This window comes from Macrobrachium rosenbergii, chromosome 10, assembly GCF_040412425.1.
Source record: "Macrobrachium rosenbergii isolate ZJJX-2024 chromosome 10, ASM4041242v1, whole genome shotgun sequence".
Classification (NCBI taxonomy): domain Eukaryota; kingdom Metazoa; phylum Arthropoda; class Malacostraca; order Decapoda; family Palaemonidae; genus Macrobrachium; species Macrobrachium rosenbergii.
In genome coordinates, this window is record NC_089750.1 from 53,281,244 (window position 1) to 53,302,853 (window position 21,610).

Consider the following 21,610-nt stretch of genomic DNA (forward strand, 5'->3'; position numbering starts at 1 on the left):
AGGAAAGTCATCAAATCTATCCTCTCCACATCCATCATTGTTCTCAGGAGCTGCCTCTTCCCTCCCCACCCTCCTCCTCACTATCCACCAGGTAAGATAAACCCCAACAAACCTCCCCTCCCTCATCATCATCGGAGCTGACAGCTCTCGATAACGACAACTAGCCTCATTGTTTTAAGGGAAGATGGGAGAGGGAAGATAACCAACTTTGATTTGGTTGGCCAAGCTGAGTAACTTTTTTTTTTAGTTTTAAAGTATACCAAGGTTTTTTTATTAGGGATTCGTATCCTGTTTGGTGTTCATGTGAAACAGCGGGCATTTATTTGTATTTGAGGCCTGAGAAAAGTTATCTAAGGTGAAGGGCTTAGTGGATTACAATCATTCGGAGTCCACTTCTAAATCTCTCAAAAGAGATCCAGTTTGGTATACAATAAAAGCTCTTACAAAAGTCATCACAATTACATAAAACCCCAAAAGTATAACCAGGGCCAATTACTTTAATTAATGATAAAAAAGGCTGTAACAATGGATATTGTATGGTACGTAGTTTTCAAGAGGAAGAACTTACTTTAAAACTGCAAATGCAAGTTTAAAGAATATTAAAAGAATGCTACAATAAATAATACTGTAATTATAGTAATACATGGAAATGAACAGTAAATCAAAGAATAAAAATTTGGTATTGATCTCTCTCGTACACACACATACACAGGGCTGTCATAACAGCACTGCATGGCAGGGGCAAAGTGTGGTTGGACTTATACTCACCCACTTACAAGAGGAAAAATTAAAGGTCGATAAAATCAAACTTACAGTCTGGTGGTTTCAACAAAAATTTTGTTACAAAATCAATATTTACATACAAAAACAAAGTACTATAAACCAAGAATAGATAAGCTCTAACATATATATATATATATATATATATATATATATATATATATATATATATATATATATATATATATATATATATATATATATAATAATAATAATAATAATAATTTATGACAGCAAGGTCCCCTAGAATCGTGGGGTCTTTGGGTAGCTGCCCAGTGTGTCCTTGCCTTGCCCAGTGTGTTCTTGCATTGAGAAATATCAACAATATTGACATTAATGAGTACAGCAAACCAAAGGAGGAAACCACCCCCCACCTCCCTCTCTCTCTCTCTCTCTCTCTCTCTCTCTCATGCTGTGGTTGTAAATGCCTGATAACAACTGATCGACTGATTTAAAACTTTTGACCTGAAAGAGGCACTTGATGCCATCGAGCGGAAGGAAGGGAGGTTAGAGTGCAGAAATCCAAAAATATATTGAAAGTAAAAGCCCTAAAAACAAAGCGCAAAAAAACAAAAATCCAAGATGGTAAAGAAAGTATATCTTAGTTTTACCAGACCACTGAGCTGATTAACAGCTCTCCTACGGCTGGCCCGAAGGATTCGACTTATTTTACGTGGCTAAGAACCAACTGGTTACCTAGCAACGGGACCTACAGTTTATTGTGGAATCCGAACCACATTATACCGAGAAATGAATTTCTATCACCAGAAATAAATTCCTCTAATTTTTCATTAGCCTGCCGGCGACTCGAACTCGGGCCTAAGTTAAGTAAAGCCAGACCAAGAAAAAGAGGGAGGGGGAGAGAAGGATATGAGCAAAATAAGAGAATTAACCTATTTCAAATTCCTCTCTATAAGAAACAAATTTATCCAAACCTACGACCTTAAATTTGTAACAGCTATCAATATAACGGTATCATATGATTAAAATGACTGGAAATGGGTGATTATATGAGGTTCGCAAACAGCGTTCGTTTTAGATTACACCCGCCTTTTGCTGGCACGGTTCTTGCTTTAAGGGAGCCCATAATGTTGCAAATAAGAGATATGGTGCATCTTATCCATGGACGATGAAATACACGATACGAACTATACTAGGCATCTCAAGTTTCAAGTACTTGTAAGAAAATGGGACAAGTTTCGAGTACTCTTTTTGAGGGAACGATTTTAGATTACTGAAGTAAACGCTTGTTAATAAAAAAATATAAAATTTACAATTTACTTTAATATTACTTTACGCTCTCTTTCAAGAACCCAGTCTGAAAAGGAAACTGAGGCCAGTTGATGTAAGTAAATGTAAAAGAAGGCAGACTACGCACATCTCCGCATAACTCGCATCGGGATACCGGTCACGACTCTCAAATTCTTCTGCATCGGTGAAATAAGTTGTTGTTGGTCTCGAACTTTTTAATGCAGTTTCCTTTCACCGACGCTGCAACTTGTCTACGAGATTTTCTTATCTGTTTAAGACTAAAAAAAAAAAAATAAAACAGTCGTTAAGCTCATCCTTTTTAGCTATTTCAAAATCATCATCATTCAAAGGAAATACGAAATTTAAGCTAATCTGGTGCAAGAAGGCTGTCGTTAAAAGAAATACAAAAAGCTTAGTTTTCTTTTTTCTTGTCTGTTTTCTTAGAATAGTTTATTATTATCATTATTATTATTACTGAAATAGAACTCGTAGGTTTTTGTTGATTTCTCTGTATAATTGTCTTATATATATTTAACGTTCTCAAACTTTCGTGGTACCTGTATCCAGAATATAAAGATCTGGATCTCGTTATGAGGGAATTGTACAGTGGGAATCCAGACAAACGAAGGGGTTTCATTTTTCTGTCATGATTAATCCTACCTTCATTATTATTATTATTATTATTATTATTATTATTATTATTATTATTATTATTATTATTATTATTATTATTATTATTATTATTATTATTATTATTATTATTATTATTATTCAGAAGATGAAACCCAGTCATATGGATATGAACAAGCCCACAGGGGCCACTGACTTGAGATTCAAGCTTCCAAAGAATATGGTGTTCATTAGGAAGATGTAAGAGGAAGTAAAGGGAAATGCATAAATAGAAGTCGGGGATGATTCATCCCTGTAGACTCTACACCTTTTTTTCTCAAGGTATCAGCATATCGTTGGATGTAGAGAGTGAGTCTTCACCAATGTGCCATCGATGAGACCATATGGGTGACCCTCGACAAGCTCTACAGAGCTTGTCGAGGGTCACCCATATGGTCTCATCGATGGCACATTGTGAAGACTCACTCTCTACATCCAACGATATGCTGATACCTTGAGAAAAAAAGGTGCATAGCCTGTCCAGAAACTCTAAGAAAGATGCAATGCTAAGTTCATACTCCCTGCATATACCGCTGGTGTCATTCACTTCCTTCAATGATAGCAAACGACTACCGAAGCGCCGGAATGATAAATGAACTTCGGACAGTTGCTTAATTAATAATTTACCTGCTAAAATGAAAAACTTATACGCCAAGTTGAGAAGGCCAAATATAAGGTCAATGGTATACAGAGAGCCATTCTTTCAATGAAGTTTGTCTCGAAAAGGGTCTTCTTCCAAGATAATAATATTATTATTATTATTATTATTATTATTATTATTATTATTATTATTATTATTATTATTATTATTATTATTAAGCATAGAAATAAAAATTTTCTGGTGAAGGTAAGAGACAAAGCATCTTCTTGTGTATAGTTTTTGAAGCATATCATAACAATACACGATCCTTTGCTTTTCGAGGGCCACTGCTCCCATCGTTAGAGAAAATGTTAATCGAGATTATTCGACTAAGGTCTGATATGAACCACTGGTTTCTGGTCGGCCAAAAGAGACGAAAATTACTCTTGAGGCTCCATTTTACGCTGTCCTTGCAGATCTGACCCGACGTTAATTTTCGTTTGCATTTAAGATACCACCGAAAATTTTTTCCCATGGGTCGTAATATGGATTACCAGGTTAATGGCGCTGCTCTACGACTGAAACATTATCCCTGTTACTTCTATAGCCACATATAAAAAGCAAGTTTCGATTTTTATTAAGACGATAGAATTCATCCTGTCCAAGCTATGAAAGAATTTGTTTCCAACCACCGAGGGTATACTATTACTTCATGCTGTTTTCCCAAGTCTGGATTTTTAATTTTATTGCTTTCGAACTTCATTCAAAATCATCAAAATTCATTTGCAATTTTCACCAAACAGCACCAACAGGAGTAATATGTAAGACAGAGACTACAGGTATACAATGGTTAAAAACAAAAGGTACTGGAATACATTGTGAATTGAAGGGGTTGCAACCTCTCTTATGCAAGAAAAACAGGCAGGAATTTGGACAACTGTCTCTCTCAACATCCACGTAAGGGATGTCAGTATACCTCACATGGTGGACTGTGGGCATTAATAAATGATGTTTGCAGTGTCCCTTTGGTCCCGGCTGCACCTGTTTTTTAGCCTTTTATTTTACCTCCAATCCCTTTCCCTTTTTCTCAATCTTGCTGTTCAACCTCTCCAACTATTACTTCTAGTGCAGCTGTGTGGTTTTCTCTTAGTTCTACTTTTGGATCATCGTACACCATCTCCTTATTTCATGGATCTCTATCTTCAGTTCAACCACTCCAAACTCCCTCTTTTCAGTCTTAAAAAATGACACATGGAATACGAGTCAAAAAAGTCTCCAGCGTGGAGACACTGTAACGATCCTGGAGCCACTCCTGCAGCCAATGTCTTTTTCCAAATCGAGGGGAAAATCTGTATGGCTTATAATGGTTTGTTCCGGTGATTCGAGGGAGGAGGGAGAGAGAGAGAGGAGGGAGTAAGGGAGAGGGAGGAGGGAGTAAGGGAGAGGGAAGGAGAAGAAAAAAAAGGGTAACTGACAAAGAAATGTGAAAACGCCCACAAATTTTCTCCATTTCCGAAACGAATTCTAACAGTTTTTGCAGAATTTTTGTCATTTTTGGCCATTTCCGCTACGAGTTGGTTGTTTCAACTAGAAATTTCTAAAAACCCACAAACAATCATTTTACCAATTTCAGTTTGAAAGCTGCAAAAAAAAAAAGCTTATTTGGCGGTTTTTGCCAAATTTTGCAGAATTTTGGCCAATTTTAGCCGTCTCTGCTAAATTTTTGAAATTCGTCATATTTTGAGTATTTTTGCCAATTTCAGCTTGAAAGCAATACAAGACAATCTTGGCCGTTTTCAGCCGAATTTTGGGAATTTTTGACCGGTAATGAGCAAAATGGGTAATTTCCAGTCATATTACAAAAATACTTGGCATGCAGCTTCGGTAACAATAGTAAAAGCTCCCAGCTATATCAGTAATAAAGGGTTTGAAATTCAAAAAGACACATGTAATACGAATAAGAGAGTCGCCAGCACGGGGACACTGTAAGGATCCGCGAGCCAAGCCGACAGCTACGTCTTTTTCCAAATCTAGGTGAAATTATTCGAGTTACGATTGTTTACTCCGGCGATTCCAGAGAGACTGCTTGGTGAGAGAATGAAGGGGGAAGGAGAAGGGAGGGAGAGGAGGAGAGAGAGGGAGAGGAGGAGAGAGAGAGGGAGGAGGAGAGAGAGGGAGAGGAGGAGAGAGGGGGGGAGGAGGAGAGGATGGGGAGGAGGAGGAGGGAGGGGAGGAGGATAGGGAGGGAGAAGGAACGGGGGAGGGAGATAGGGAAGAAGGTGAAAATACATGGTAATGAAAAAATGCAAAAATCGGCCAAAAATTTTCTGCATTTCCGGAATGAATTTTAAGTTTTCCCGAATTATGGATACTTTGGTTCATTTCCGCTACGATTTGGCAATGTCAGGCTGAAATTTCGACCATTTCGCCGATTTCAGCTTGAAACCAGCTGAAATGCTCTTTCCACCGTTACTATAAAATTTTGGGCATTATTGCCAAATTTTGACCAATTCTGGCTATTTCTGCCATATTTCGCAAAACTCTTACCGAAATTTGTCAAAATCTTCGGATTTTGATAATTTTTTTTCCAGTTTCAACTTGCACGATGCACAAACAAGCTAATTTTGGCGGATTTCTCGAATTTTGGGCATTTCTGACCGAATATGGGGAAGACAAGCAAAATGGGTAATTTCCAGCCATATTTAAAAAAAAAAATACTTGGAGCAGCTTTAGTAACAGCAATAAAAGCTCCCAGCTATATAATGATAGAAATAAAACTCCTGAAATTCAAAATCGACACATGGAATACTAATAAAAGTCTTCAGCATGGAGACACAGCAAGATAGAATAGCACAGAATGTGGAATTCAGGCCAAAGGCTAATGGCAGGACCTATGAGGACATTCAGCGCTGAAAAGGAAATTGAAAGTAAGAAGGTTTTAAAGTTGTAACGGGAGGAAAACCTCAAAAGTTGCACTATGAAACCATTGTTAGGGAGGGTGAAAAGTCAGATGGAAGAAAGAGAATATGAATGGAGGTACAGTAAAAGGAATGAAAAAGGTTGCAGTTAGGGGCCGAAGGGACGCTGTAAAGAACCTTAAGTAATGCCTACAGTGCACCACGTGAGGTGCACTGACGGCACTAACCCCCTACAGAGGGGGAGACAGCAAGGAACCTGGAGCCAATCTTGCGGTCAGTGTCTTTTTCCAAATCTAGGGGGGAAACCATTTTGACTTATGATGGTTTACTCCGGCAATTCCGAAGAGAGTACTTGGTTAGAAGAGTGTGAGAGATAGGAGGGAGTAATGGTGGTGGGGGGGGGGTGGGAGAGGCGGAACGAGAAGAAAATACAGGGTAATTAAAATAAAATGTGAAAAATGGTAAACAATTTTCGAAATTAATTTGAACCATTTTTACCGAATTCTGGGCCTCTTCAGCCATTTTCGCTGCGATTTGGTAATGTCAGGCCGAAATTTCTCAAAATCCGCAAATTTCGACCATTTTGCCCATTTCATCTCAAGAAGCATAAAATGCTAATTTGGCCAATTGTGGCTATTTCAGCCACACTCCGGAAAATTCCTGCCGGAATTTGTGATAATCATCAAATTTTGAACGCACTTTCAGCTAGAATGCTGCTAATTTTGACTATTTTTGCCGAAATTTGGGCATTTCTGACAGAAAATGGGCAATCTCCAGTGATATTACTGTACATAAAAATGTTTGCAAACAGCTTTATTAACAATGATAAAAGCTCCCAGCTATATAGATGATAGATATAAAACCCATGAAATTGAAAAAATTACACATGGAATAAGATTAAGAAGGAGTCTCCAGCATGGAAATACTATAAAGATCTTGGAAACTATCTTGCATCCAATGGGTTTTTCCAAATCTAGGGGAAAAGTTTGACATGATGGTTTACTCCTGCAATCCCAGAGAGAATACTTGGTGAGAGAGAGAGAGAGATAGGGAGGGGGAGGAGGGAGGAAGAGGAGAAAATACAGGGTAATTAAAAAAATGTGAAAAATGACTGACGAATTTTCTCCATTTTCGAAATGAATTTTAACAGTTTTTTTAAAATTTTCGGGATTTTTGCCCATTTTTGCTACGTTTTGGTAATATCAGGCCGAAATTTCTCAAGATCCACAAATTTCAACCATTTTGCCAATTTCAGTTTGAAAGCAGCAAACAATGCTAATCTGACCGTTTTTTGCCGAATTTTGGGCATTTTTGCCAAAATTTCGTTTATTCTGGCCATTTCTGTTACATTTCGAAAATTGCTATAAAGATTTGTTAAAATCCTCATATTTTGGTAATTTTTGCCAATTTCAGCTTGAAAGCAGCACAAAAACACTAATTTTGGTCGTTTTTGCCGAATTTTGGGCATTTCTGGTCGAAAATGGGAAAAATGGGTAATTTCCAGTCATGTTACATAAAAATATTTGGAAAGGAGCTTTAGTAACAATGATAAAAGCTCTCAGCTATGCAAATGATAGAAATAAAACCCTGGAGCCAATCCTGCAGCCAGTGTCTTTTTCCAAATGTAGGGGAAATCAATTTGACTTTTAATGGTTTACTCCCACGATTCCGGAGAGAATACTTGGATAGAGAGAGGAGCGAGTAAAGGAGGGGTAAGAGGAGGGAGAAGGGGAAGGATGGGAAAATATAGGTATTTAGAAAAAAAAAAGTCCAAAAAGGATAAAATATTTTCTCCATTTTTAAAGTGGATTCTAACAGTTTTTGCTGAAATTTGGGCATTTTTGAACATTTCCGCTACCTTTTGGGAACTTTTCGAAATCCACAAATATTGAACATTTTGCCAATATCGACTTGAAAGCAGCACAAAACTCTAATTTCGCCGCTCTTGGCAAATTTTAACCATTTTCTTTACGATTTTTGGCCAATTCTGACCATTTCTGCCACATTTTAGAAATTTCCTGCCGAAATGTTAAAATCGTAAAATTTTGACCATTTGAAGCAGCACAAACAAACTAATTTTGGCCGTTTTTGCCGAATTTTGGGCATTTGTGGCCGAAAATGGGGAAAATTGGCAATTTCTAGCCTTATTACGTAAAAATACTTTGCAAGCAGTTTCAGTAACAATGATAAAAGCTCCCAGTTGTATAAATGATAGGCATAAAACCCATGAAATAAAAAAAATGATACATTTATTCAATATAAAATATTAAGAGGAAAAAACGAGTCTCTAGCGTGGATTCACTGTAAGGATCCCGGAGCCAATCCTGCAGCCAGTCTCTTTTTCCAAACTTTGGAAAATCAGTTTGACTTAGAATGGTTTAATCCAGCGGTTCTGGAAAGAATACTTGGTGTGAGAGAGAGAGTAGCGGAGGAGTGGGAGGGGGAGGGGGAGGGGGATGGAGCAAATACAGGGACATTCAAAAAGTACAAAAACGGCAAAAAATTTTTCTCAAATTTCGAGATGAATCTTAACAGTTTCTGCCGAATTTTGGGCATTTTTGGCCATTTCCCTTACGTTTCGGCTATTTCAGGAAGAAATTTCTCAAAATCCAAAAATTTTGATTATTTGGCCAATTTCAGGTTTTGCCAAGTTTTGTATTTTTTGTCGAATTTTGGCCAATTTTGGCCATTTCTGCCATATTTTGGAATTTTCTTGCCGAAATTTGCCAAAATCTCAGTTTTGATCCTTTTGTCTTTTTCCAAACCTTTGGAAAATCAATTTGACTTAGAATGGTTTAATCCAGCGATTCTGGAAAGAATACTTGGTGTGAGAGTGAGGAGCGGGGAAGGGGAAGGGGAAGGGAAGGGGAAGCAAATACAGGGACATTCAAAAACAAAAGTACAAAAACGGCAAAAATTTTCTCAAATTTCAAAATTAATTTTAACAGTTTCTGCCGAAATTTGGGCATTTTTGGCCATTTCCCATACGTTTCGGCTATTTCAGGCAGAAATTTCTCAAAATCCAAAAATTTCGATTATTTTGCTAATTTCAGGTTTTTGCCAAGTTTTGTAATTTTTTGCCGAATTTTGGCCATTTCAGCCATATTTTGGGATATTCTTGCCGAAAGTTGTCAGAATCTCAATTTTGACCCTTTCCCCAATTTCAGCTTGAAATCAGCACAAAAAAGCTAACTGTGATCGTTTTTGCCAAATTTTGGGGATTTTCTGATCGAAAATGGGCAAAATGGGCCATTTCCAGTCATATTGCATAACAATACTTGGCAAGCAGCTTTAGTAACAACGATAAAAGCTCCCTGCTATATAAATGATGGAAATAAAACCCTAGAATTTAAACAGTGAATGACTGAAAGTGCCCAAGTGCTTGGCTTTTGACAGCCTAAATTTTATAAATCAAGCAGTCTCGCTCATCATAGAAAAGCTCTAAAAACGACAATAATGCCATAGCAATTCGATATTTTAGACAAAATCACAGAAATAATTTTGTTACATACTGTTCAAAAACAATAATATAAACGCAAATGAATGCTTCCTAAGAAGATCTGCAAGGACAATATATGTAAAAAGAGAACCTTAAGAGTAATCACGACCATTTTTCCTTATGAAGGGGCTGCACCCTTCGAAATCGAAAGAATCCTGCATCGTTTTAATAATATACTTCAAAATTTTACACATTAATGTGTTTTGTCACCTGTATTATCATCAATATTGAACAAGGCAACAAAGACATGAACTATTACAATATGAAATGAGAAAACTAGAGCCTGATTAATTTAGTCTTTTCATATGCATACAAGATAGGTCTGTTCTTTGTGAACAGAGAGCAATAAAATGAAGTGATGCCTGTTATTTCATATTAAGTTAAAACAGAAATAGCAAAGGGAATATTAAATGGATACCAGGATGAAGCATTTTCGACTTTAAGTTCACCAACGTCTTGATTGGGTCAAAAATAGTAGTCCTGTTTAATGAATACATAAATGTATTTGTCATTTCTCTCAAGGGAAAAAGTCGCGCAATAATGTTTGGATACGCCATATGTATTGTAGTGAGAATCCAAATCCTCCACTACTCTGGATGTATGTATGTATGTATAGAATGCGTTAAAAAAAATCCTTCCCCGGCGCCAAAAATCGTCTGCAGGTAGACCTGCATTAAGTCAACCTTAAATGAGACCCTTTGTTTTACCATAATATCCGCTTATACCCCAAAAGAGGAAGAGGGCGAGGAGAGATTAACGGTTATTCTAGGTTGTCACGAATGTGAATGTAAACAAACAAATAAATAATAGCGATTGTTTGGAACGGTAAAGAAAACTAAGAATTTCTTTTCTTTAAGAATTGCTGGTATTGATTCTTTGTGGAAAATTCTCGAACGATGTCGAATTTAAAGCAGAACAATTTGCAGGAGTTCACAGTTAACGTTACTGCTAGCTTCACAGGAAACGATTATTTTGTGTGTGTGTATATATTTACACACACACACACACACACATATATATATATATATACTGTATATATATATATATATATATATATATATATATATATATATATATATATATATATATATATATATATATATATATATATATAAAAGCATATGTACATATGTATAAATGCATATGTATAAATGCAAATATTTATGTATGTATATATATATATATATATATATATATATATATATATATATATATATATATATATATATATATATATCATGATATATAGATATATATATATATTATATTATTATCATGATGGAGATGGGTCGATTAAAGTTATGAGCACCCTGCTCCTGGACACAAAAATCATCAGTTCTAATCCTACCCCGGTTGGAAGATTTGTTACATAATTGTTCTCTTCGGATATAAGTTATTCCCAAAGAAAAGTGAATTTGATGATTAAGTCATTTTTTGGAGGTATAAAAATATCCTGTTAAATACTCATATATGATGTGTTTTGAAATTAACAACATGCAGTGTTATTTTCTAGTTTGTATTTTCAAGCCTTTTCTAAATTCTTTCATCAGCAGGTGTTAAACAATTAAGGGTCCAATGAAGAAAAATACAAGAAAAGGCCGTATGTATACAACCCCTAAAGGGCAGAAGCCAAATTGAGTATTTTATTCCGGTATGTGTAGACCAATCCACCACATGTGAAAAAAGGGCTGGGTGTCAAATAGGAGTTTCAGGTGTGGAGTGCTTATCCTATAGCCGTTGCAGTATTAGAAGGGCGAATAATTCTTCCTATTGAAGGTTTGGGAGTTTTCCAGAAAAGGCCATCTAGTAGGGAAAGGTGTCGAGATCAGATTTATAATTAGTAATACCTCTTGGCGACATGTAGTTTATAATGAGGCGTAATACATGAAGGTCCCTAAACTGTATTGCCTTTGTATGCCACCATAGGTGGCAGGTGGCATGCGATACACCTCAGCAGACGAGTCCTCATCACCCTATACCCATGGCTTTGTGTGGCTCCCAGTCCTCACTTTGGCAGGTGTATCTGTACACCCGGTTGGCGTTCATCCGGTAAAGGAGCAGTTAATGGTTTAAAGAATGTTATATGATATTGTTTGATTGGTAGTATACAATGGGTGTGCTCCTGTCGGGCAAACGCTGTTGATGATGGTCCTTTCATAATTCTTTCATCCTTTTTTTACATGCTGCTAACATTTGATCTCTAAAAAAAGGCACACTGTGTTGCTGCTGAATACTCCAAGAAAGAAGGGCAACACCACAACAGCATCCTTGAGCAACAGCACATCCAAACATCTAAGTTTTGTAAGAGCTCCGTCTATATCCAACTGCAAGGGGAAGACTACTAGTCCAAAATTTTTCACATTCAGGGTATGACAAAATTTAAAAGGATCTCCAAAGCCCTGTTAGATGGCATACGAAGGCTGGCCAGCAACCTCATCAAGGATGTCAACCTCTTCCAAGACGGCATTAAACGCCCAAAGATGTGTGGGAATTTTATATCAGCTGTTTAAATGTTAAAACAGTCTCAGAAAATGTGGAATCCATTGCTCCCTGTAATTAGTCAGGTCTCTCTACCTACATGATACCTAGTGAAGAGATTGGTACACATCCCGACACCTTTCATTCAATCTTGCTACAGCTTTCCCTGTTCTGTAGAAGTCTTAGAACTAATGCAAAGCAATAACTCTGAAGGAATCATACCTCATTGAACGTGGAGTCCTTCCTCACTAAAGGGCTCAATGATGGGAATGCTGTTTATCCTCAATAAGGTGTATAATGACATCCGTATCCCTTCTATCAGTACCCCAAAAGAGACTCTGAAGATCCTTTGTATTTGCATGAAGGAAGCCCAATTCCGATGCCCATCAGACACGATGTACTAACAAACTGATGGCAGCATCTTTCATTCCCTTTGTGGTTGCTCTGTAAATTTCCTTGGATGCATTAAGGATTAAGTTCTCAGGGGGGAAGACATCTCCGTCATATAATGCCGATATACTGAAGACACTTATGTGAAAATATCTGAGTATGAAGCTTTTCTGTGACTCACAGAAGCCTACAAGCCCAAGTATGGCCTATGCTTTACCATAAAGAGAAGCACCAAAGGCTAGCTCTTCCCTTTGAGCATAAGCATACAGACTTTGGTGTACGTGAAGGCCGCAAACTTGGAGACAATGCTTCAGTAGAGCCAGTGAGCGCCTCTCATCTTACCTCAGTTCCACAGCTAGCACCTGATGTACATCTGCAATGCCCTCTTCCACTGTGGCACTCGTCAAAGCTACTCACCAACTTGTGGCTAAAGGCTACTTCAATACTGTGGTCATGAGGGTAACAAGAAGTCTCTAAAAATAGTGTGACAACCAAGATGACACCTGAGCCGATGATAGCAACAATGTTGCCTTCTGTTTAAAATCATATGTTCATGGTACATAAAAAAGGTAAAAAAAAAAAATTAATGAAGAGAGCATCCCCAACAATTCTGACCAGTGGAAGCACAGATAAGATGAAAACCATCTCATATCACCAATGAAAGCAGACAGATCTCATCCTTGAAAGATACACATCCCAAACAGATGAATTCCAAAGGGGCAATCAGGTTTACAGGCACCTATGCCAAAGTGAGGATTGTAGGCCACACAAACCTTGTATATCTGAATGGCAGGGTATATCAATTGGCAACTCTTGGTAGGTATGGAGTGCCTTGTGGAAATGTGTTTTGAGAGAGGTTTATCGGTTGGAATACATGGTTTCTAAAAAATCTCAAGTGTCCCAACGAAGAAGGAAAATGGAAAAGAAAGGAGCATCTTAAGTTACTGTTGGTAGAGTGGATGAAGGAACACATTGATAGATGCAATGGTGAAACCAGGAACAACTAGAGGTTTATGCGATAATTATCTGGTTGAAACAAAAGTCAATATAAAGTGAAGTCTCTTTTGTAGAGGAAGAGACCATAACGTTAAAAATGCAGTTAAGGTAAGTGAGTTTTTAAGACAGTGGTGAGAATGGCATATGAGATGATGGATAAAAAGTGGGCTAGAATATCAATAAAGCGAAAAGTACACAAAATTCGTTTATGTGGTGGTAGGTAGCAGAAGGATTGGTAGGCACAGATATTTAGGAAGTTAACGGTATGATGCAATGAGGTTTTGGAAAAGGCAAAACAGGGGTCTGAGGTGTAATTGCATGACAAGAGAGATCAGGAATGGGTTAACAAGAGTATGGATAAAGTAATCAACAAGAAGAGTGGGGAAAAGACAAAGGAAGCATGAAAATTTAGAGATTGTTCTGGGTAATTACTAAGTGGAAAAGAAATTCCTCTGAAGAGAATGCACCCCTTTGCTGAAAGAGTGAGTACTTTCGAAAGTTTTAGATTATAGAGATAATTAAAACAGATGTAGATGATATAAGAATGTTAAGAGTTAGCATAAACTGGAGAATGCTTGTGGAAGGGATTGTGAAGATATGTTACGGGTGACAAAGAGACTGGAGAATGGAGTAAGTAATGAGATGCTTTTACACGGTAGTAATGGTGGGACTGAATAGAAAAAATTTGAATACCATGAATCTGGGAAATTTATTTGGATAACGTTTCTTAGTATTCTGTAGAAGTTGTATGGCAGGATTCTGATTAAGAAGGTAAGGCAGAAAATAAGCCTGAAAAAAGGAAAATCAGTGTCAGGTGTAAGTAGCAAGTGTTTGATGTGAAACAACTGTGCTAGAAATGTGAATAAAAGTAATAAGCTATACAGAAGTACTGAAGCCTAGGGGAAGCTTATGACAGAATTGATAGAAATGCTTTGTGAAGGGTGCTGAGGCTGTATGGCGCATGTGGTAATTTGTAGGGAGAAATGAAAAAGCATTATGATGAAAGGGATGTTTGTGTGAGAATAAGTAAGACTAGAATGGCTGGTTTGATGTAAATGTGGCTCTCTGACATTTCCGTACATGAAGTAATGAGAGAAGATGAGAGAAGTTGAAGGAAATTTCCGAGAAATTTCCGAGAAATTTCCTACTAAGATTTGATACAGAGTTAGTCAGTGATATAAAAGGATCTGCAAAGATTATAAAGTATTTGAAAATGTGTATGGGTTGAAAGTTGAATGTAAGTATTAAGGTCAGTAAAGTAATAACATAACAGAGTCTAGTATGAAGAAGAAATTAATGTAGGAATGGACGGTGGAAATATATAATAAGAGTATGTAGACCATAATTATCCTCGATTTTTCAAACACACACTATCAACATATATATTTTTTTCTTTCTTTTTGGCACATTTTACTTTTCACGAAATTACAACGGTGTCAGTAGTAACCAGTAACAACCAGTCACTTGCATTATGTTCCTCGCAGTTCACTGGAGTCTTCGCTTCAACTGATAACTATAAACATTCCCGAAAAAAATAAACAACCTCCTCTCTCTTCTCTCGTTCGTCGTGCCAGTTTTTATCACTAGATTTCTCTTATTGTTTTGTATCCTTTGCATTAGCTTGCATTGCTGCCTTAGGATTTAAACCCAGGCTGTTCATTCCGACACTAAAATTACTTGCCCTGCTTACTCCAAATATACAGTATCTCACGGCATTTTATTCTTCCAAAACATTTCCACTTTCCTTGTTCATCTGTTCCTATACTCTTGTTTCCTTATTTGTTTTAATGCTTATTTATTCCTTTGGTTTATAAAGCGGAGAACAATGGAACGTGCAACTGAACACTCCCTATGTAGCCCGTATCTGACGGGTGATATGAGATTATATAATGTAAGAAAATGGAAAAAAGAGCATAACAGAATGAGACATACCTGTCCTATGAAAGGTGACAAATTATACTGTAGGCAATGAGGAAAACTGAAGTGGGGAGAATTCCAGAATGTCATCGCGATCATTGCTTATTTTATTTCCTCGAGGGTTTGGTGGTGATTAGAGGCTGGTCGAAAGGAAGGGAGCTGCTCTCTGAAATACAAATTGATAAATCAATAATAATAATAATAATAATAATAATAATAATAATAATAATAATAATAATAATAATAATAATAATAATAATAATAATTTTACACCTGAAAGAATGAAAGTTGTCAAATCACATTTATATCACACAGAGTTGAATTACTCAGTAAATGGAAGTAGAAACCAATTAGAGAGATCTCTGAATGTAGAGACCCGGTGCGCACACGTGTACACAATCTTTTACATTAACCAAGTTATCAAGTATCTAGGTTTTTAAGTTGGCGGAACTGTTAATTAGTACAGTACAAGGTACCCAAGAAGTCCTAGTTTCAAGTTACAATGTAATTTTCTTGACGCTTTAAGTAGAGGTTGCAGCTATGTTAAATAAGGTAATAGTGAAAATAGTCTGATTTTCCTAGAACCTAGAATGGATTCATAATTGCATCCTGTGTTCAAATATTTAAGCTTAAGCTTAAACCTGGTCAAGTTAGGATAACAAGAAACGGACTTAGTGGGTGTTAACGTGACCGTAAAATAAGACCTGTGTGTCCATGTGCCAAAGAAATATGTACCATATAGTTGCCTAGTTTAATAAGATGTGAAAATTTTTTTAGACTAAATAAAAGATTACATGTTGCAGCCTAGAAAGAATACTGGAAATAATTAACGTGCGACTCTCAAGTTTTATCCAACAGAGCTTATGAAATTGTTCGAATACATTTTAGCATTTTATTTCACTCAAGGATTTACTTCAAACTTCTCAAGAAAAGGAAATTTGTGTATAGTACGATATCAGTGTCACAGATACTATTTACTTCAACTGTAAAAATTTGGTTCTGCAACGATTTTATTTAATCGATGAGTCTCAAAAGTACACTTGGAAAGACTTCTCTTTTGGTTGGTCCCAACACAGGGGTTCATACCAGGCATCTTATTTCTTCAGTGCCTTTCCAACATTTAAGCACTGCCATTGTGCAAAGGACCTGTACAAACATAAAGACAAACAAATAAATATTAACCCGTTAAGCATTAATATAACCCTTATGGAATAAATTTCACTGAAGTGTTTACAAAGTAGGAAAAAATCATGTAAATGAATAAAACTAACTTAAAAAAAGGTCAACCCGAAAATGAAATAATTATTGTCCAGGAAAAAAGAAATAAACGTTGGCTCAGAATACAGATGGAGTTACTTCCAATGGAAACTGCCATTGGTTGCTGGAAATCGACTCTTTTGTGTCACAATACCCGTGTCACCACAAATCGATAAATACTGCTACTATATCTTCATATGTATATCAATTTTAGTCTTAAAAAAAAGTCCAAACAGAAACGCAGACAGGGCGATGCAACATATCCCGAAAAGGTGGCAGACTGAAAAGGTGGACAGTGGCTATTGCCTTGTCAGGCTGGTTATTTATGAAAAATACACAGTTAACTAAATAGCACAAATCCTTGCTGTGTTATTATTCGATGTTCTCAGAATTTTTCACTTTTTACTTCTTTACTCTCAAGCGGCAGAAGCGGAAGACAGAAAAAATAATAAAAATGCCTCCAAACAAAACGCCTTCACGGTTCTTATGATATGCATCTTTTTTTTTTTTGTAGGAATGTAATTTCATAAATGGTTAAATAACCAGCACTCTCTCCATTCCTCTGCAAAGACGTCTCTTTTGTCTAGGGTCTGTTTCAGGAATTCCAGTTCCTCCATTTTTCTTTGAACGCCTGGCTCTGAAGCCTCTCATAAAGCTAATTTATTGTTCTGGTCCCCCTCGCACCCCACCTCTCTCTCTCTCTCTCTCTCTCTCTCTCTCTCACTTGCAATTCCTTTCTCATGAGCGTGTTGAGTTTCTCTCTCTCTCTCTCTCTCTCTCTCTCTGGCGATGAGTTTAAGCTTTTCGCTGAAGGAGAGACGACAAAGTCTTCTCAGCACCATAGGACGAGAGGAGATGACACCAAGTCTTACGGCTACTGCTGTGGCAAATGTGTTTTCTTGCTGACAAACTTTTCAGAACGAACTCCCTCCGTTTCGCTTGTATATTTTCAAAGTTTTACAATTTCTGGGGATTTTTTTAGTTATGCTTTGAAGCTTTTATATTTCATAAGTGTTCCAAGATAAGGAGAATATTTGTTTTAATGGAGTCGTTGTAAGATGAAAAATTGTATTAAAAGCTGGAAGATTTTCCTACTTCAGTAAATATTATTTCAGTTCTTCTGAATGTTATAAAATATAGCGGGCAATATTATTTTGAATATACCTTTCCCTTTGTTCTGAGATGCTTTATCTTCCTACATTCTTTTATATCTAAAAGTCAATGAATCAATAAATAATCAAAGATTTTAAAAAATTTCATACAGCTATGCTTCAGCTTTTTTGGTACGCTTTACTCACTCGGTAAAATGGCGAAGAAAACACAGAACAAAATTATTATACTATATGCTTAAAAATGAGAATAATTTGTTTAAAGGTTGTAAATTCAACAAAAAGGGAAATTATTCGAATAGCCGGGACGATTTGAAATCGAGAAGCAGATGAGCCGTTGATATTGTAACCTTTATACTATGCTTAATGCGAAAGATTCTACCGAGTCAAAGAAGTTGTGAAAAATCCGAAGAGTTTCATACAAATCCTGAGATACTGGGAGAGGTCACTCTAGGGTCACTAGAGGTCACTGCTGACCTACTGATCATGTAAGGTTGTGTTGTCACCGGGACTAAGCAACGATGCAAAATTTCAAGTCCATCGGACGAAGGGAAACAGGCCGAAAATTGAGTTACGAGATTTGACCCAAACAGACAGACAGACAGACAGACGCAGGAGTCTAGTTAAATAAAAGCATGTAAAAACGTCAAATAAGGCGTAACACTCCTTGAAACATAGATACAGTATACAGTAGTTAATGAAGTCAATATGACTGTGGACATCTGAGTCCATTATTCAGATGGACCTCTCTCACACGATTAGTGACTCGTGGATTATAATAAAAGCGTATGCTCAATATAAATTGGATTGCAGGTATTTCGCATCCCCCTCCCCCCCACAAGAAAAAAGCTGGAGGGGGTGGGGTGGGGAATGAGGAAATGAAGGTCGTCATGGACTAGTTTAGATGAGTTGGAAGACTACATTCAAAGCTAATAGGATAACAATAGTTAGCCAAGGAAGAACACATCATTTATGGGTAAAAGTAAATCAAGGAAAAAGAAAGATCCAAGGGGTAAATGAGTTCTAAATATGAAGAAAATCATAATAGAAAGGTTTTTGTACGAGGGAATTGTGCAGTGGACAATAGGAACAATTATTCAAGTGTGGTGTTCTTTTACTATTTTCTTAGACGAGAGAGAGAGAGAGAGAGAGAGAGAGAGAGAGAGAGAGAGAGAGAGAGAGAGAGAGAGAGAGAGAGAGAGAGAGAGAAACCAAGATTTATTCTTTAGGTTTTGCACCTTGCTAAATAATGTCCTCATTTGTTATTTACTAATTTTAATATTTCAGTGAAAATACTTTTATTTTCCAAGAATCAGAAAGGATTCATTATTGCATCCTGTGTTACAATATTTAAGCTTAAGCTTAAGCCTGGTTAAGTTTGGGTAACGTGAAACGGATAAGGTGGGTGTTAACCTAACAAATTAACAGCTTGTGTCCATGTGCAAAAGAAAAATATACCATATAATTGCCTAGTTTAAAAAGATATAAAAAAATCTTTTAGACAACATAAAAGATTATAAGGTATTGCAACTTCTAAGAATATATTGGAAATAATTAACAAGGGAATTTAAGTTTTATTTTACATAACTTATAGAATTATTCGAATGAATTTTACCATATTTGGGGATACGCTAAAGTTATTACTTCAGATCTCTCAAAGAGCAGGTAACTTTTGGATAATACGATATCAGTGCCACAGACACTGTTGACTTAACTGTAAAAATTTGTTTTTGAAGCGATTTTAAGGGCATTTTTTGTATAAAAATAAAAAAAAAAATACATCCTTGAGTCTCAAAAGTCTGTTCGAAATCCCAGTAAAGTAGTACGCTTTGAAAGACTTCTCGGTTGGTTGCCACCAACACAGGGGTTCACAATAGGCGTCTTATTCACTTAAGTGCCTTTCCAACATCTAAGTACTGTCATTGTGCAAGGGACCTGTACAAGCATAAAGACAAACTAATGAATATCAACCAATCAACTAACCAGACATTAACATGACCTTCCTTATGGGTGAACATGCGACGTAGCGTTTCCAAAGCAGAGAAAATCATGTAAATGAATTATATTAAGTAAAAAAAGAAAAAGAAGAACCTGCTTACGAAATATTATCCAGGAAAAAAACATTCGATAGCTCGGATAAAAATGGAGCCAACTGAAATCGAAATGGCCATTTGCTGCTGAAAATCGACTCTGGAGTCACAGCATGTGCATCACCACCAATCGGAAAACCCCTCCAAATAGAAAAGTCAACTTGGCAGTGAAACATATCACGTAAAGCTGGCTGACTGACAAGGTGGACAGTGGCTACTGCATCGTCAGGCTGGTTATATATGCAAAATATCTACTTCACTAAGGTACCACAAATCCATGCTGCATTTTTATTCGATGCCCTCAGAATTGCTCACTTTTCACGTTAATATTCAAGTGCGAGACGAGGAAGACAGAAGAAAATAAAAAACAAAACGCCTACATTGTTCTTATGATAAGCATCTTTTTATAGGAATGTAATTTCATAAATAGTTAAATAACCAGCGCTCTCTCCATTCCTCTGCAAGGACTTCTCTTTCGTCTAGGATCTGCGTTTCTGGAATTCCGGATCCTTCCATTTTTCTTTGAACGCCTGACTCTGAAGCCTCTCATAAAGCTAATTTATTGTTCTGGTCGCCCACCCCCCGCTCTCTATCTCACTTGCAGTTGCTCTCTCATGAACGCTTCGTCTCTCTCTCTCTCTCTCTCTCTTGCGATGAGTTTAAGCTTTTCGCTCAAAGAGAGATGACAAAAGTCTTCTCAGCACCATAGGACGAGAGGAAAATATGACACCGAGTCTTACGGCTACTGCTGTGGCAAATGTGTTTTCTTGCTGACAAACTTTCCGAAACGAACCTCCTCCATTTCGCCTTTATATTTTCAAAGTTTTCCCAGTTGCTAGGGATTTTTTCAGCTATGCTTTGAAGCTTCAATATATTTCATAAGACTTCCAAGGTGGCGAGAAAACTCGCGTTTTAATGGAATAATTTTGAGAAGACAATTTATATAAAGGACTGAAGACTTAACTACTTTTCAGTTCCTCTGGTAGTTATAAAATGAAGTCTGCTTTACTGTTTTATCTATACTTTGTGTTTCGAGTTACTTTTGCTCCTTATACTCGTTCAGCTTAAAAGTCATTGAACAAATAATTAGACCAATTTTTAACCTTTAATGAAGCAGGGCTTCAATTATTTTGGGTAAACTTATGTCACTCGGTAAAAACAAGCATAGAAAAAACCAAATAAAAACCAGTTTGTTAACCTCAGCGTGAAATTTTTTACGAGTGAAACGTAATCCGTTCGAACAGGTAGCAAATTCATTGAAAAGGGAAATTTGAAGTAAAAAGAGTAGATGCACCACTAAAACTGTAACTTTTACATTCCGCATAGTGCGAACTTTATTGAATATTATAGGAACATCTTTATTTTTGCTGTGGTAAACCAATAGCAGGCATTTGGGAGGTAACTAATGGAGGAGAGTAGATACCTTTGAAGAAAGGAACTTGGTAGAGTTTCTGCAATGAATGTGGCAAACAGTTAATTACAGCGAGAACAAGAGTGGGAAAAATTTTTGTTTTAATCTGATGTGGGAGATACTGAAGTGACTGATGCTTTTTGGTAAGTGTTCAAGTCCAAGAAGAGTGTGCGTGCGCGCGCGCGCGTGTGCGTAGCTAGAAATAAATTATCACAAATTAGTAATTCAAAGGCTCAAGATGATGGGTACGGTCTAATGTTTTTGA

The 21,610-nt window shown here is 36.8% G+C and overlaps 1 long non-coding RNA gene across 1 annotated transcript in view; it reads right to left on the minus strand.

Moving 5' to 3' along the window:
• The window catches only part of LOC136842641 (uncharacterized), a 256,803-nt gene that overhangs the window by 34,804 nt on the left and 200,389 nt on the right, over window positions 1–21,610 (minus strand). Inside the window, exon 3 of the long non-coding RNA XR_010854286.1 lies at window positions 15,494–15,644. This is a non-coding gene — a long non-coding RNA (uncharacterized lncRNA). The remainder of the gene's footprint in view (window positions 1–15,493; window positions 15,645–21,610) is intronic.